Source organism: Gorilla gorilla, chromosome 8 (genome assembly GCF_029281585.2).
Source record: "Gorilla gorilla gorilla isolate KB3781 chromosome 8, NHGRI_mGorGor1-v2.1_pri, whole genome shotgun sequence".
Lineage (NCBI taxonomy): Eukaryota > Metazoa > Chordata > Mammalia > Primates > Hominidae > Gorilla > Gorilla gorilla.
The window spans coordinates 132,826,680-132,843,326 of NC_073232.2; the positions used below are offsets into that span (position 1 = coordinate 132,826,680).

At 39.3% G+C, this 16,647-nt stretch overlaps 1 protein-coding gene across 5 annotated transcripts in view; it reads left to right on the top strand.

The window, feature by feature from the left end:
• Positions 1-16,647, top strand: part of PLPP4 (phospholipid phosphatase 4) — a 131,761-nt gene that overhangs the window by 70,188 nt on the left and 44,926 nt on the right. The window lies entirely within an intron of this gene.

A 16,647-nucleotide genomic window follows, 5' to 3' on the forward strand; every position in this document is an offset into this window, starting at 1 on the left:
CTTTGCCTCAGTGTTATTACTATTGATAGCAGAGTCCTTGAGGGTGGAGGATACAGACTATAGGGTCTTTTACCGGCTGCGTGTCTGGGAGTTTGCTTTTGCTGAAGGAATCTAAGTAGGTTTTAACTATGAATTGAGAAATTATCACATGATAGCATGCATCTATGCCAGGTTTAATGCCATCGAGCATGAATATTCATTATTATAAACCAGCTGGTTCTTAGAGTGGTTGGGCAGGCCTGTGCATAAAGAAAGAGGAAACAGGAAAGTAGAGGAAATTGCAAGATTTGTTTGTTTTGCTTCATTTAATGGAATGAAATTGCTGTCAAGGGGTTTTGCTGGTAGATGGGAAATTTGAAAAATAGCACTCTCTTTCTTTTTTTTTTTTTTTTTTTGAGGCGGAGTCTCACTCTGTCGCCCAGGCTGGAGTGCAGCGGCAAGATCTCGGCTCACTGCAAGCTCCGCCTCCCGGGTTCACGCCGTTCTCCTGCCTCCGCCTCCCAAGTAGCTGGGACTACAGGCGCCTGCCACCATGCCTGGCTAATTTTTTGTATTTTTAGTAGAGACGGGGTTTCACCGTGTTAGCCAGGATGGTCTCCATCTCCTGACCTCGTGATCCACCCGCCTCGGCCTCCCAAAGTGCTGGGATTACAGGCGTGAGCCACTGCGCCCGGCCGCCACTCTCCTTTAAGAATTGTATAAAATGGCATGGGCTGCTTAGGTCATTTGTTCCAACAGGACACATTGGTGGCCATGTGTCTGAGGTCACCTCAACTTGTATGGTTTCTCTTATAACTTACAAATGAAAGCTCCCAGGTTCACTGATATGTCAAGGGGTATCAGCGAACTTGGCAAGATCCCCTCATGGTTTTTTCCCTGAATTTTTATAACCCTACATCTCAAGCTTCCAAGACAGTTGCGGAGGTTCTGGGAAGCAACAACAGTTGTTTTGCCAAATAAAGGAAGACTCCCCCTAGATCCTGGGAGGCTTGCTTTGTGCATGCCAAGTCCCTGGAGGGAATGGTTGTTTAAAGCTGACTCAGACCTCTTTGGAGGGCAATGTTTCTCAACTTGTTGTGTTTTGTTTTGTTTTGTTTTGTTTTGTTTTTTATCACTCCCTCCTCCCCATGGAGCCTTTTTAGATTTTTTTAAAATAATTCCCCACCATAAAATGTTAATGCTGCAGATATATTGTATATCTGTTTATGTCTTAAAAATATAAGCATCTAGGTTCACAGTCATGTTAAGGGACATCAGCATACTAGGGAAGAGCCCCTCATGTTTTGTTTTTTTTCTAATGATTTTTTCCCTAAATAATTGTAATTTCTAAGATTTTAAGATCTCCCCAGGAACCAATTTTCATCTCCTCAGGGGGCATATGAGAATGCATGTTCTAGGGCAGTGGTTCTCCACTGGGCAGTTTTGCACCCCCCAGGGGACATTTAGCAATGTCTGGAGACATTTTTGGTTGTCACAAGTGTGCGTGCATGTGTAACGGGGTGCTATTGGCATCTCGAGAACAGAGGTCAAGGATGCTGCTGAATATCCCGCAGGGCACAGGACAGCCTCTGTGGCAAAGAATTATCTGGCCTCAAATGTGAATAGTGTCCAGGCTGAGGAAGCCTGTTCTAGGGTAATTAGGCAAATATATGGAAGAAATTGATCACTGTGTTAAATTCGTCCACTCTCCAAGTTCCTGGTCTGAATAAGTAGAATATTTTTAGCAATGGATACTGTTTAATTAATTCAAAATACTCTTTCTCAAAGAAATAGCTCACTATTTGATTTCTATGAAAAAAAGATCAGAGTCAGATTAAAGGTTATAATGAAAACCCAGTGCAAAGCCAGAAACAGTGGCTCATGTCTGTAATCTCAGTGCCATGGGAGGCTGAGGTAGGAGGACCACTTTAGGCCAGGAGTTCGAGACCAGCCTTGACAACATAGTAAGACCATGTCTCTAGAAAATATTTTTTTGGTATGCAGCAGAGCAGCTCCTTTGCTGAGATCTATTGTAAAAAAGAAAAAACAAAAAATAATAAAAGAAACAAAAAAATGTTTTAAAAAGAAGCCAGGGATTGTGGCACATACCTGTAATCCTAGCTATTAGGAGGTGGGAAGATCACATGAACCTGTGAGTTTGAGGCTCAAGTGAGCTATGATTGCACCTCTGCACTCCAGCCTGGGCAACAGAGCAAGACCTGTCTCAAACAAACAAACAAACAAAAATCCAATGCCTCTTTCTTTCAACTTTTTATTATACAACATTTCAGGCATATGAAAGACAGCAATGTCTAGTGAATCCTCATCCCCCGCGGGTACAGCATTCTGCCCTTCTTGTATCCTGTCCTTCTCTACCCATTTCTCACCACCATTCAATGATAATGATTCTTAAAGTTATTTTAGCATTTTAAGGTAAAATTAGCATCAAAATGCATAAATCATAACCATTCAGTTTTTACAAATGGACATACTGTATAACCCATATTCCTATCACAATACAGAATATTTCCATAACACCGAAATCTCTCTTATGTCCATGTCCAGTCAATCTTCATCCCCATGATGCAGCCACTGTTCAGGGTTTTTTTTTTTTTTTTTTTTTGTCTTTTTTAAACTTTAGATTAGTTTTGCCTGTTTTAGAACTTCTTAGAAATGGAATCATATAGTATGTGCTCTTTTATGTCTGACAGCTTTGGCTTAGTATGTCTTGAAATCCATATATGTTAAGCATCAGTAACGTATTCTTTTTTATTGTTGAAATGTATTTCACTATAATGAGTATCACACACGTTCTTTATCCATCTTATCTTTGCTAAACATTTAGGTTGTTCTAGTTTGTTCAGTTGTGAATAAAGCTGCCCTGAACATTTGTGTGCAATTGTTTAGTGGACATATGTTGTCACTTATCTTGGCTAAGTATCTATGAGTGGCATTGCTTGGTTAAAAGTGAGGTCTGTGTTTAACATTGGAAGAAACCATCCAGCCTTTTTACTAAATGCTTGTGTCAGTTGGCATTCTCATGGGCAATCTATGAAAATTCCAGTACTCCATGTCTTCACCGACATTTGGTGTCATCACTCTTTTCAATTTTAGTCATTTTGGTGGGTGCATAGTGGTATCTCTGTAGTTGTAATTTGCATTTCCCTGATGACTAATGTTGCTGTGCACCTTGTCATTTGCATACAGGCTGTTCACTTATCTTACTATATTAATTGGTGGAGTTTCTCCATATTCTGTTTGCAAGCCTTCTGTCAGATAATTTTTCATGCCTATTTTCTTCTATCAATAGAAGAAAGAAGAAGAAATGTATGCCTGTCATTTTCTTTTTTTTTTTTTTTTTTTGAGACGGAGTCTTGCTTTGTCGCCAGGCTGAAGTGCAGTGGCACCATCTCGGCTCACTGCAACCTCTGGCTCACTACAACCTCCACCTCCTGGGTTCAAGTGATTCTTCTGCCTCAGCCTCCCAAGTAGCTGGGACTACAGGCACGTGCCACCACGCCCAGCTAATTTTTGTATTTTTAGTAGAGACGGGGATTCACTGTGTTGGCCAGGATAGTCTCGATCTCTTGACCTCATGATCCGACCGCCTCAGCCTCCCAAAGTGCTGGGATTACAGGCGTGAGCCACCGCGCCTGGCAGCCTTTTATTTTCTTAATGATGTCTTTTGATGAGCAGCGTCTTTTAATTTTGATTAAATTTAATTTACTACTTTCTTCTTTTATGGCTATTGCACTCTGTGTCCTAAGAAACCTTTTCCTGCCCTCAAGTTACAAATCTGTCTTCATATGTTTTCTTTAAAACATTATGGCTTTTATATTTAGGCTTTTCTCTAATTTTTGTTTATAGTATGAGGTAGAGTTTGAAGTTCATTTTTTTCATATCAGTATTCATGTATTCAGCACCATTTGTTGAGATGACTTTCCTTTCACTATCAAATTACTTTGGTGCCTTTGCAAAAATTAATAGACTGTGTAAGTTTGGATCTACTTCTGTACTCTGCATACAATTCATTAATCTGTGTTCCTATCCTTATTCAAGAACCACAGTACATATATATATATATATGTACACACACTACACATATATATGTGTGTACACACACTACACACACACACATATATATACATATGTACACATACATATTTTATACTTTTAAGTTCTGGGATACATGTGCAGAACATGCAGGTTTGTTACATAGGTATACACGTGCCATGGTGGTTTGCTGCACCCAACAACCCATCGTCTACATTAGGTATTTCTCCTAATGCTATCCCTCCCCTAGCCCTAGCCCCTACGCCCCCAACAGGCCCTGGTGTGTGATGTTCCCCTCCCTGTGTCCATGTGTTCTCATTGTTCAACTCCCACTTATGAGTGGGAACATGTGGTGTTTGGTTTTCTGTTCCTGTGTTAGTTTACTAAGAATGATGGTTTCCAGCTTCATCCATGTCCCTGCAAAGGACATGAACTCATCTTTTTTATGGCTGCATAGTATTCCATGGTGTATATGTACCACATTTTGTTTATCCATTCTATCATTGATGGGCATTTGGGTTGGTTCCAAGTCTTTGCTATTGTGAATAGTGCTGCAATAAACATATGGAACCACACTATATTGATTAGTATAGCATTATATTAGATCTTGACATCAGATAAGATCTTTATTTAAATAAATTCATTTGAAATAAATTTCACATATGATTCAGTTCACCCATTTAAAATGGTTTATGGTATATGTTTTTAGTATATTGTCTATTGTATCACAGCATTTGCACAATCACCACAATCTAATTTCACATTTTTGTCTCTCATAAAATAAAACCTGAATCCATTAGCTCTCTCCCTCCACCTCTCCCCACCCTTCTCTATCCCCAGACCTAAACAAACATTGATTTACTTACTGTCTCTATAATTTGCCTATTCTGGACATTTCATATAAATGAAATAATACAATATATAGTCATTCGTGACTGATTTCTTTCACTTGGCATAATGTTTTCAAGATTCATGATGTAGCATGTATTAGTACTTTATTTTTTATTGCTCAGTAATCTTTTATTATGTGGATATAGATCACATTTTATTTATCCATGAATCTAAGTCATTTGATGGACATTTGGGTTGTTTCCAGCTTTTGGCTATTATGAATAGTGCTGCCATAAAAATAGTATACAAGTTTTTGTGTGGATATATGTTTTCTTTTGGGTATATATTAGATAGATGCGAAAGTAATTGCGGTTTTTGCCACTGAAGGTAATAATAACTAAGAATGGAATTGATGGGCATATGGTAACTCTGGGTATAAATTTGAGGAACTGCCAACCTGCTCCATTACAACTGCCCGTTTTATATTCTGACAACAGACTGACATCTAATATTTCCACAACCTTGCCATCATTTGTTATATTCCATCTTTTTTATTATAGCCATGCTAATTGGTGTGAAATGGTATCTGATTATGATTTTGATTTATGTTTCCCTAATGACTAATTAGGTTGAATACCTTTTCATGTGCTTATTGGCCGTTCGTATATCTTATCTGCAAAATTTTCTATGCAAATCCTTTGCCCATTTTTAAATCCGGTTATGTGTCTTTTTATTATTGAAGTTTAAGTGTGGTTTTACATATTGTAGATACAAGGCCATTCTCAAATATATGATTTGCAAATATCTTCTCCCATTCTGTGGGTCGTATTTTTACTCTCATGATGGTATTGTTTACAGCAAAAAGCTTTAAATTTTGATGTAGTCAAATGTATCTATTTTTCCCCTTTGTTATCTGTGCTTTTGTCATAATATCTAAGAAACAATTTCCTAACCCAAGGTCACATTTTTCCTATATAGCTCTCTTGCCTCCTCCCTATTTTCATGCTGTTATTACTGTACATATTGTATCTTTATATATTACAAACCCAATAATATGTTGTTACAATTATTATTTATATCACTTTATGTCTTTTAAAGAAGCTGAGGGAAAAAAGGAGAGCAAATATATATTCCTAGAATTTGTTATATTTACCTTCTTACCATATTTGGTTCTTTTCATTTGTTCCTGTGGATTCGAGTTACCATCTGGTTTCATTTCCTTAGTCCAATCTGGCTTTGCTCCCACCCACTTCTTTTGTGCTGCTATTAGCAAATATATTATCTTTCCATATGTTGTAGGAACAACAGTGCAATTACATATGTATCGTTCTTTATTACTGCTTTTTAAATCAGTTAAGAAAGGAGAAGAAAGATGCATTTATACTGTCTTTTATAATTACATAATTAACTTTATTGGTGTTCTTTGTTTTTTGTGTACAATTTCAAATTATCTGGGATCACTTGTTTGTGGTCTAAAGACTTTAGTATTTTTTGTGAGGGGGGTCTGCTAGCAATGAATTCTCTCACTTTTAGTTTTTGTTTCTCTGGGAACATCTTTATTTTGCCTACATATTTGAACAATGATTTTTTCTTGATTGACTTTTTTTTTTCCTTGAGTCTATTGTTCTGTTTTCTTCTGGAGTTGTTTCTGTTGGGAAGTGAGCTGTTCATCTTATTAGGGTTCCCTTGTAAGTGACAAATCATTTTTTCTCTTGTTGCTTTACATATTTTTTCCTTCTTTGGCATTCCTCATTTTTATTATGACTTATCTGTATGTGGATCTTTTTGTGTTTATCTACTTGGAGTTCATTGAGCTCCCAGGATGTATACATTAATGTTTATCATCAAATTTAGGATGTTTTCAGCCATTATTTCTTTGCATATTTTTTTTTCTGCTCCCCCTCCTGTCTTATTACTTCTTCAGGTACTTCCATTACATCTACATTGGTATGTTTAAATGTGTCCTATATTTCTGTAAGACTGTTTATTTCTCTTCTTTTTTTCCTTCTGTTTATTGGGTTGGAAAATTGCTATCGGACTACCTTAAATTTGCCTATTCTTAATTCTTTGTTTCCAATCTACTGCTAAGGCCCTCTAGTAAATTTTTCCCTTCAGTTATTGTACTTTTCAATTCCAGAATTTCTATTTGGTTCTCTTTTATAATTTGTGTCTTTATTGATATTCTTAATTTGATGAGACATTGTCATCATCCCTTCCATCCCTTCCTGAGGCGTGCTTTCCTTTAGTTCTCTGAAGAGAATTATAATGGCTACTTTGAAGTCTTTGTTAAATCTGGCATCTGGTGGCCCTCACAGGCAGTTTCTGTTGCCTCCTTTTTCTCCTGGTGTGTGATCAGACTTTCCTGTTTCTTTGCATGTCTCATTTTTTTGTTGTTGTTGGAGACCAGTGAATTTAGGTAATAGAGAAATTCTCAGTACTAGTCACCTTGCATTCTAAAGCTTATTATTGTCATTTGCAATGAATGCCTGGATTATTTTAGCGAAGTCTATTTTCCCCACAATATGAGACCTGTGGTGGTGGTATTATTATTATGTCCAAGCATTTTCTACGTTCCTTTGTGATTTCCTTTATCTGTGGGCTATTTAGGAGTTGATTGTTTACTTTCCAAATTTTTAAGACTTCCCTACTTAATGTTATAAATTTTTAGTTTTATTGTGAATAGAAAACATATGAAATTTTACTCTCTTGACATTTATTGAGGTTTGTTTTATTGCTCAATGTATAGTTTATCTTGGTGGATGTTCTATGCACACCTGAAAATTTATTCTCCATCTGTTGGGTGTTGCATTCCATGTGTCAATTACTTAAGATGATGATGTTCAGAGATTTTTGGTCCTTGTTTTTTGTGTGTGTGTCTTTTTCTATCGGTCACTGAGAGTAGAGTTTGATAGTCTTCAACTATGATTGTAGATTTGTCTGTTTCTCCTTTTAGTTCTGTGAGGGTTTGCTTCATATATTTTGGAACTCTGTTCATAGGCACATTCATATTTATGATTAGCATGTCTTCTCGATATTTTGAGCCTTTTTTTCCAATATTAAATGTCCTCGTTTTTTATTTTATCTCTTCCTGTTTCATGATGTGACTTCATGTGGATGCAAAGCCCCCTGGGATCATCAATTGTGAAACCTTTTAATAACAGAGTTCTTGTTCTTAACCCTTGGTGATGGAATGGACTTAAATTATAAAGGGATTGGATAGCAGCTATTTTGTGTGGTTTTCTTTTATTACTGTTTCAAATTACTGACTTGTAACAGTCTTCCAAATTTGAGTTTAGAGATCATTCAAGACATTCCAAAAATAGAAATTCAAAATTACCATGTGTCCTTTGTAATGGACATCTTTTGGGAAATGGACATCTATAAAATATTGATGAAAGAAATTAAAGACACAAATAAATGGAAAGATAGTTCATGCTTGTGAAGAATCAATATTGTCAAGATGTTTATATTATCAAAGCAATCTAGAGGTTCAATACAATCTCTATCAAAATTCCAAAAGCATTTAGGCATTTTTCACAGAAATAGAAAAAAAATCGTAAGTTTTGCATGAAAAGACAGAAGACCCCAGATAGGTAAATCAGTCTTGAGCAAGAAGAAGAAAGCTAGAGGCATAACACTTCCTGATTTCAAATTATATTATAAAACTGTAATAATAAAAACAGTATAATACTGGCATAAAAACAGACCAATGGAATAGAATAGAAAGCCCAGAAGGAAACTGGTGCATATAGGGTCAACTAATTTTTGACAAAGACTCCAACAACACACCAGAGGGAAAAGGTACTCTGTTCAATAAATGGTATTGGGAAAATTGGATATCCACATGCAAAAACAAGTGAAATTGGGTCCTTATCTTATATCATACACAAAAATCAATTCAAAATGAATTAAGGATTTAAACATAAAACCTGAAACCATCAAACACCTAGAAGAAAACATAGGGAAATAAGATCCTCAACTTTGGTCTTCTTGGCAATGGTTTTTTAGCATATGATACCTAAAGCACAGGCAAAAAAAAAAAAAAAGGCAAAAATAAACAAGTAGGATTACAAAAAAACTGATGTTTTTGCACAGTAAAGGAAACAATAAACAAAATGAAAAGACAACCTTGAAATGGGAGGCAATACTTGCAAACTGTGTATCAAATAAGAGGTTAACCTCAAAAATATATGAAGAACTCATGCAATTAAATAGCAAAAAGACAAATAACCCAATTAAAAAGCGAGCAAAAGACCTGAATAGACATTGTCCTAAAGAAAGCTACAAATCTCCAACAGATATATTAACAGCACTAATTATGAGGGAAATGCTATTCAGAACTATAATGAGGTGTCATCACACATCTGTTAGGATGGCTATTATCAAATAGACAAGAGATAATAAATGTTGGCGAAGTTGTGGAGAAAAGGGAACCCTTGTACACTGTTGGTGGGAATGTAAATTGGTATAGCCCTTATGAAAAAGAGCATAGAGTTTCCTAAAGAAATTAAAAATGTAACTACCATATGATCAAGCAATCTCACTTCTGAGTCCATATCCAAAGGAAATGAAATCAATATGTCAAAGAGATATCCATACCACCAAATTCATTGCAGCATTATTCACAATAGCCAAGATGTGGAAACACCCTGTCAATGGATGAATGAATAAAGAAAATGTGATAGATATAGATATACAATTAAATATTATTCAGCTTCAAAAAAAGAAAAGGAAATTCTTCTATTTGTAACAACATGGATGAACCTAGAGGACATTACGCTAAGTGAAATAAGCCAGACACAGAAAGACAACTACTGCATGGTCTTACATACATAGATGTGAAATCTAAAAAAGTTGAACTCATCAAAGCAGACATTAGAAAGTTGATTGCCAGGAGCTGTGGGGTTGGGGAAAATGGGGAGATGTTGGTCAAAGTGTACAAACTTATAAGATGAATAAATTCTGAAAACCTAATGTACAGGAAGCGAGTATAATTAGTAATGTATACTTGAAATTTGCAAAGAGCATAGCTCTTAAGCATTCTCACCCCTCCCCCAAAGGTAACTATGTGAGGTGATGGATATGTACATCAGCTTGCTCATGGGAATCTTTTCACAATAAATACATATATCAAAATATCACATCATATGCTTTGAATATCTACAATTATTATTTGTCAATTATAGCTCAATAAAGCTGAAAACAATTAAAGATCTAAATACCATGAGCGAGCACTGTTCCGCATTCCCTTTTTCTGGAAATTGTCCCAATCCTGAGCTGGGTGTCCATCCTCAGCCAGGGTCCTGCCACAGAAACCTTCTGTTTTGGGTTCAGAACCACCAGGCCCTCTCTCTCTCTCTCTCTCTCTCTCTCTCTCTCTCTGTGTGTGTGTGTGTGTGTGTTTTCAGATTCATATCTAGTATGCATTTCCTTAGAACCAGAATATTTTCTTTTCCCTTTTGGATAGAACTCATAAGTCTGGATAAGTCATTCCCATGGGGGCCTCCACAGCAAACATTTCCTTCCAGGCTTGCTTCCTTATGCCTCCCGGTGAGGCTGGGCTGCCTCTCTTGGCATCTCCTTGGAAAATGCAAACTCATTTGAACGTTAGCCAGAACCATCATAATTAGGGAGTTAACTCTGCCAAAGGAAAATGAAACAGATCATTCTATAGCCAAGTCTGTGCCATCTTTGGATGATTCAGACCAATGCTTCTTTCCTTTCATCAGCCTTCGGAGTCTGCTAATTAGTGCTAAATAGCACCTTCCCTCTATGCCAGCAGCAGATTTAGTGCTGGAGATATAGACATAGAAAAGGTGTTTCACGTTTTTGGAGAATGACATTCTAGAATGATCATGTCAGGTCACTCCTGAGCTTGAACTCTGCAGTGTCTTCCAGTGCACCTGAGAGAAAACCCAGGCCCTTTCACATGGTCTTCAGGCCCTTCTGGGATCTGGCTTCTGCTGTCTCTTCAACCTCATGTCCTTCTCCCCTCCTCCTTATACATTACATTCTAGCCACCCTGTCCTTTTCATGATAATGCAAATGGCTATCATTTAGTAAGTGTGTGAAATATGTCAGGTTTTGTGTTAAGGGCCTTAAAGCCTTTATTTTATTTAATCCTCAAAATCTCTGAGGTCTTTACTATTACTAGCCCTATTGTCCAGTTGAGGAAACTGAGAGAGGGCAATAATTTGTCTCAATCTCAACAGCCAGCATGTCACAGAGCTGGCATTTATACCCAGATCATCTGACATCAGAACCCAAACCCTCGATTTCAGAGCTCATCTCTTGCCAGCAGACTCCACAGGAGATATTGCTTCTCTTTCCTTCCTTGGCTTTTGCACTTGCCCTTCTCCCGTATTTCCCACGTGCTGTCAGAAGCCCATACATACTAATTCCTTCAGCCCTTACTACGTCCCTGCACACCTGTCTGATTTCCAACTAGTGGCAGCTGAACCTTCCTCTCTGAGGGCTTCTGCTGGCTGCCAGAAGCTGTGCTGCCTGTGCTTGTGGGGAACTGGAAGTGCAGGGAGCAGATGCTTAACCCATCCCCTAGAGCCACTGCTGTTAGAGGCAGAAGGGGTCAGGGTATGGTCACAGGTCAGGTCACTTGGAGTTAGGAAATTCTGTGGTCTCTTTCAGCCTCGGTCTAATCAGCTTTATAAGAGGGCTTAAAAATGCCTGTCGAAGAAGGTCTGGTGATAATTGAAAGGGATAAGAGGTGTGAATACATTGCACTGTGCCCGGCACACAGTGGGCCCCTTGTAACTGCTGGATTCCCTCTCTGCCTTCCCAGCAGAACTAAGGATTTGAAAGACTAACATGAACACCTGTGAGTTAGGGCCTTTTCTACCTGGAAGCTTGAGGTGGACCTGGAGAACTGGGGACTTGGGGCGGGGCAGAGATAAATGATCACTTTTACTCCAGAGCCTGGACATACCTCAAGCCTTTTATTTATTTATTTTTAATAAGCAGACATTTTCAGAAGGTAAAAGTTATTTGAGAGCCTCTTTCTGCTTATTTCTACCAATAAATGGATTCCATTTCAGGCCACAAGTTGTTCTCTTTCATGGGCTCTCCCTCAGTTTTCTGGGTCATGAGGAACTCTATATAGTTTTGGGAGGAGTGAGGGAGGAAGGACCTTTGCTTTCCTTATATACATTTATTTACTATTAGGTTGGTACAAAAGTAATTGCAAAAACCATAATTACTTTTGTGCCTACCTAATAACAGATGCTAGGGAAAACACTTGGTATTTTTGAGTGCCACCAGCTGAGCCTCCCTCCACAGATCCCAAGGTGATTAGTAAACCTTTAAAAAAAAAAAAAAAAAAAAAAGGCTCAATTTTTGCCCTTTACTAATATGGTCTTTTGGTCAAATCTTCAAATATTTTGTCCTAGGGATTATTTCCCATACTTTATAAATAAGATTCTAATTATTTTCTATCAAAACTATTTTCTTCCAAAAAAGAAGAAAAATGACTACATTTGCTGACTCTGGAGAGAGCAAGGGAGCCAAATGCACAGCTGCCCAGCTCTGCCCAGGGCCAGTCCTGTGAACCTGGGTCTTGTGTCCTCCTGTGGCTAAGGTTTTAACTGCTAGAACAAGTGACATGATGTTGCTATGCTTCACAATTTGGCGTTTGTCACGATATCTTTGGTAAAACTCTCAATACTCTGTAAACTCTTTAAAAAGTATTCATTCTCATTTATTTAGTCACTTAATAATTTGTTCCACACATATTTACTGGATACCTACTAGGTTTATGTTTGGTGCAGGAGGAAGTAGACAGACACAATCCCCACCCTAGAAGAGCTTACAGGGCAGGACCGCTGTGAGCCCATACAATGCCTTATGCCAGTTAGGAAGAGGCATCGCATCCTCCTGGCAGGTGCAACCCAAGGTACAGGGCAAAGTGAGAAGAGAAGAGGCCTTGCTCCTCTGCTGGGCACCCTTGGGCAGTGCACATCCTGAACAACTATTCTTGGCAGCCCTGATGGACAGCAATGGACATTAAACAAATAATTACAGAAATGGCCACTTAATTACAATCCTGTTATGCACTAATATGAAAACTATATAATGCATAATAATGGTGTCTCTAGCATAGAGAAATCTGGGACAATTACTTCTGAAGGAAGAATGAGGTGAGAACAGGCCATGAGAAGTGAGAGCGTTTCTGAGCGGAACACCCTCCAGTGCCCTTGCCTGTCATCATGGCACATGTGCAGGAGAGGGAGGTGAGTTAACCTGTGGTGGAGAAGGACCAGACCATGTAGAGCATTTTAACTTCAGAGTTTCTGGTCTAAATACCATGACCATTCATTTTTAAATTATTTTTCTGTATATTCGTAACCAGATATTATTGCGTGTCAAAAGAATGCCTTTTTAGGACTTTACCTGGGGCTAAAAATGATATATTTGCTTTTATAATCATTGTTCTACATAAATAAATTGAGTTACTTTGTATTTAAGTATGTTTCTATATTGATGAGAGTAGAATTATTTTCAGACTCAGACCTGAGTTTGACCTGGTTCCATGACTTAGTAATAATGCAATATTGGGCAAACTGCTTCACTTTGTGCCTCAGTTTATTGATTTCTAGAATGGGAGTTTCAGTCTTTACCTTTCAGGGTGTGAGGGAAAATTAAATGGGATAATGTAGTGCCATTCCCTATTGAACTGTGATTCTGGAGAAGTCAGAAACTGATCTCTGTCCCCAGAGGATGGGAGAGTCAGTGACTGTCCTGACAGGTACCTACTGGAATGCACTTTTGTCTAATGCAGCACTAGAGGAAGGTACAAATCCTTCAGTCCAGTTTATTTCCCCACTGAAAGGTACTTGTTTGATTATTGCATTCTTAATGATGTCCTCCATGGCATGTGTTTTGCTGTGAGGGGGGACATATTTAGTCAACACGTTCCTTTTGGAGTGGTTCTCATGTCTCCACTTATGGTATTAATTTGATTCTGGGTACAGATCCACCTGCTTCGGAAACTCCATGTCTTGCAGTTGTTCAAAGCAAAAATAAAAAATTGACTGTTTCTCTGGTCATGGCCTGCTGTGCATTCAAGAAGCATGAAGTGTCATTTAAGTCATTCTTTTTTTTTTTTTTTTGAGATGGAGTCTCGCACTGTTGCTGGGGCTGGAATGCAGTGGCACAGTCTCAGCTCACTGCAACCTCTGTCTCCCGGGTTCAAGCAGTTCTCCTGCCTCAGCCTCTGGAGTAGCTGAGAGATTACAGGCGACCGCCACCATGCTCAGCTAATTTTTTGTATTTTTAGTAGAAATGGGATTTCACCATGTTGGCCAGGCTGGTCTCAAACTCCTGACCTCGTGATTCATTAAGTCATTCCTGAAAGTCAGTGTGTACTTCAAAGAGCCCGCCCTTGAGTTAGGCCTCTGGAGGTGGCCACATGTAATGAGCACAGCAAGGCGCTCTTGCCTGCTAGCCTCCAGCTTGGAGGTGAGGAAGACTGCTGGAGGTTCATTTCCAGGAACATTGGTTAGTGGTTGCACCCATACCGACAGAGGTCACCGAGGCAGGAACACCCAGGGTGAGGTCAGCCAGTGTGTCAGCCAGCATGGGCTCAGATGCAAATGACCAGAGTCATAGCCTGACTTTAAACAGTGGGGACAGAAGGTCATTACCTGCTGTTTTCTTCATTGTATTGTTTATTGGATGGTGGCTAAAGTGGAAGAACAGAATTAATAGTGAATCACATAATTTATGGAAGCAATTGTTAGAGACACAAAGGAAGCCTCTGGGTACAACTAGGATAGTTGTCCTAAAAAGTTAGAGGCAACCTGGGGACCACTGTTTCCTGGGTCTCCTCCAAAATGTTTATGAGAGATGGGATTTGGAATTGCACAGGCTTGACCATGCATTCTCATTGCAGACGAGCTGGCTGCCTCCCCCAGAAAAGGTGCTACTAGAAGACTGTTGCTCCACATGTGTAAACCTCAGCAAAAAAGTGACTTCGTAAAAGTATGTTCAGTTCTTTTCTTGCACTCAGCCTACATTCTCAATTCCGCAAGCGCTGCTGAGTAATTAAGTGGTAGAAGCTTTTTCATGCAGTAACAATCTCTAAACCCACTGCAGAGTGACTGTCGATGATGCTTCATTGTGGGCATTTGGATCAGTTAGACCCCTGATTGTGGGCAAAAGATGGCTTCATCTTCCAGAATTATTCTGTGCATTTGCAACATGTAGTGGGATGAGGTTTGCTTCTCCCAGAGGCAGTTCGTGTCCTTTATTCTTGAGAGACACTGCTCCAAGAAATGTGTCATAGGGACCATGTGCATGTAGAAGGAGATTATGAAGAACGTGGTAATGTGTGTAGCCTGACACCCATCCCCAGGGTGGTGGGTGAGTGTGGGTGTAGGTGGCAGGACTGGGCCACCTTGGTAGAGATGAGCAGTAGGGAAGGGTCACCAGGCTCTGCCAGCACTTGAGACCTGCCTGCCACAGCTAAGTGAGTAACATCACAGGGGATAGAGCTGGGGGTCCCAGGGACACCCAGGGGACTAGAGGCAGTGTCTTTAGCACATGCACCTTTTCAGTCCTTCCTCCTCAAGCTGGCATTGTCTAGCGGGGGATGTTGCCTGTGGATGGTAGAGGCAGAAGAGGGGCAGAGCCCAAGCACCTTGCAGCTGCCTGTCTCAGGGTTCCCTGCTGTTATGGTTGGCCTGTTGCCCCTGATAGCTCCTATGGTGGGAAGAGCTGGAGCTTGTGAAGCCCTTGGTGCTCAGGTGAGGGTATAAGCATTACTAGCATCTGGCATCAAGTCCAGATTGGCAGATGCTCAATGCAATAAAAAGAAAACACACTCAGCTTGTCATCTGGCCCTGACTAATCTCTGCAGCCTTGTCCATGAGGGACAGAGGAGAGAACATTTCTGAAGGTGTAGATGTTTTTGGGTGTTGTGAAATATACATAACATAAAATTTACCATCTTAGCCATTTTTAAGTGTGCAGTGACGTTAAGTACATTCACAGCGTTGTGCAGCCATCACCAGCATCTATCCACAGAACTCCTTGCATCTCGCAAAACTAAAACTCTGTACCCGTTAAACACTGACTCCCCATTCCCCTTCGCCAAGCCCCTGGCAACCACCACTCTGTTTTCCGCCTGTGATTTCAATTACTCTAGGTCCCTTATAAAAGTGGAATCGTACCGTATTCGTCTTGTGACTGTTTTCTTTCACTTAGCATATGCATCCTCAGGATTCATCCATGTTGTAGCATATCTCAGAACTTCCTCCCTTTTTAAGACTGAATATTATTCCATTTTATGTGTACATGACATTTTGTTTGTCCATTCATCCAGCAGTGTACACTTGGGTTGCTCTCATGTTTTAGCTATTGCGAATAATGCTGCTACAGACACAGGGGTACAGATACCTCTTTGAGCCTCTGATTTCCATTCTTTCTGGGTATAAACCCAGAGGTGGAATTGCTGGATCATATGGTAATTCTGTTTTTGATGTTTTGAGGAACTACTATACTGCTTTCCACAGCAGCTGCATCATTTTACATTTCCACGAACAGTACATATCCAACGTCCTTGCCAATACTTGTTATTTTCGGTTTTAATTTTTTTTATAGTGGACTCCCTGAGATTTTGACAGAGCCCCTGGGGGGATGTGTCATCTTCTCTGCCTGGGAGACTAGAGTCAAAGTAAAATAAAGATGTAGTAACTGAGTTTCCACATTCTCTCAATCGTCCCAAAAGCAAGTTGCCCATTCCTGCTGCTAAGCTCCTCACTGCCCTTCCTG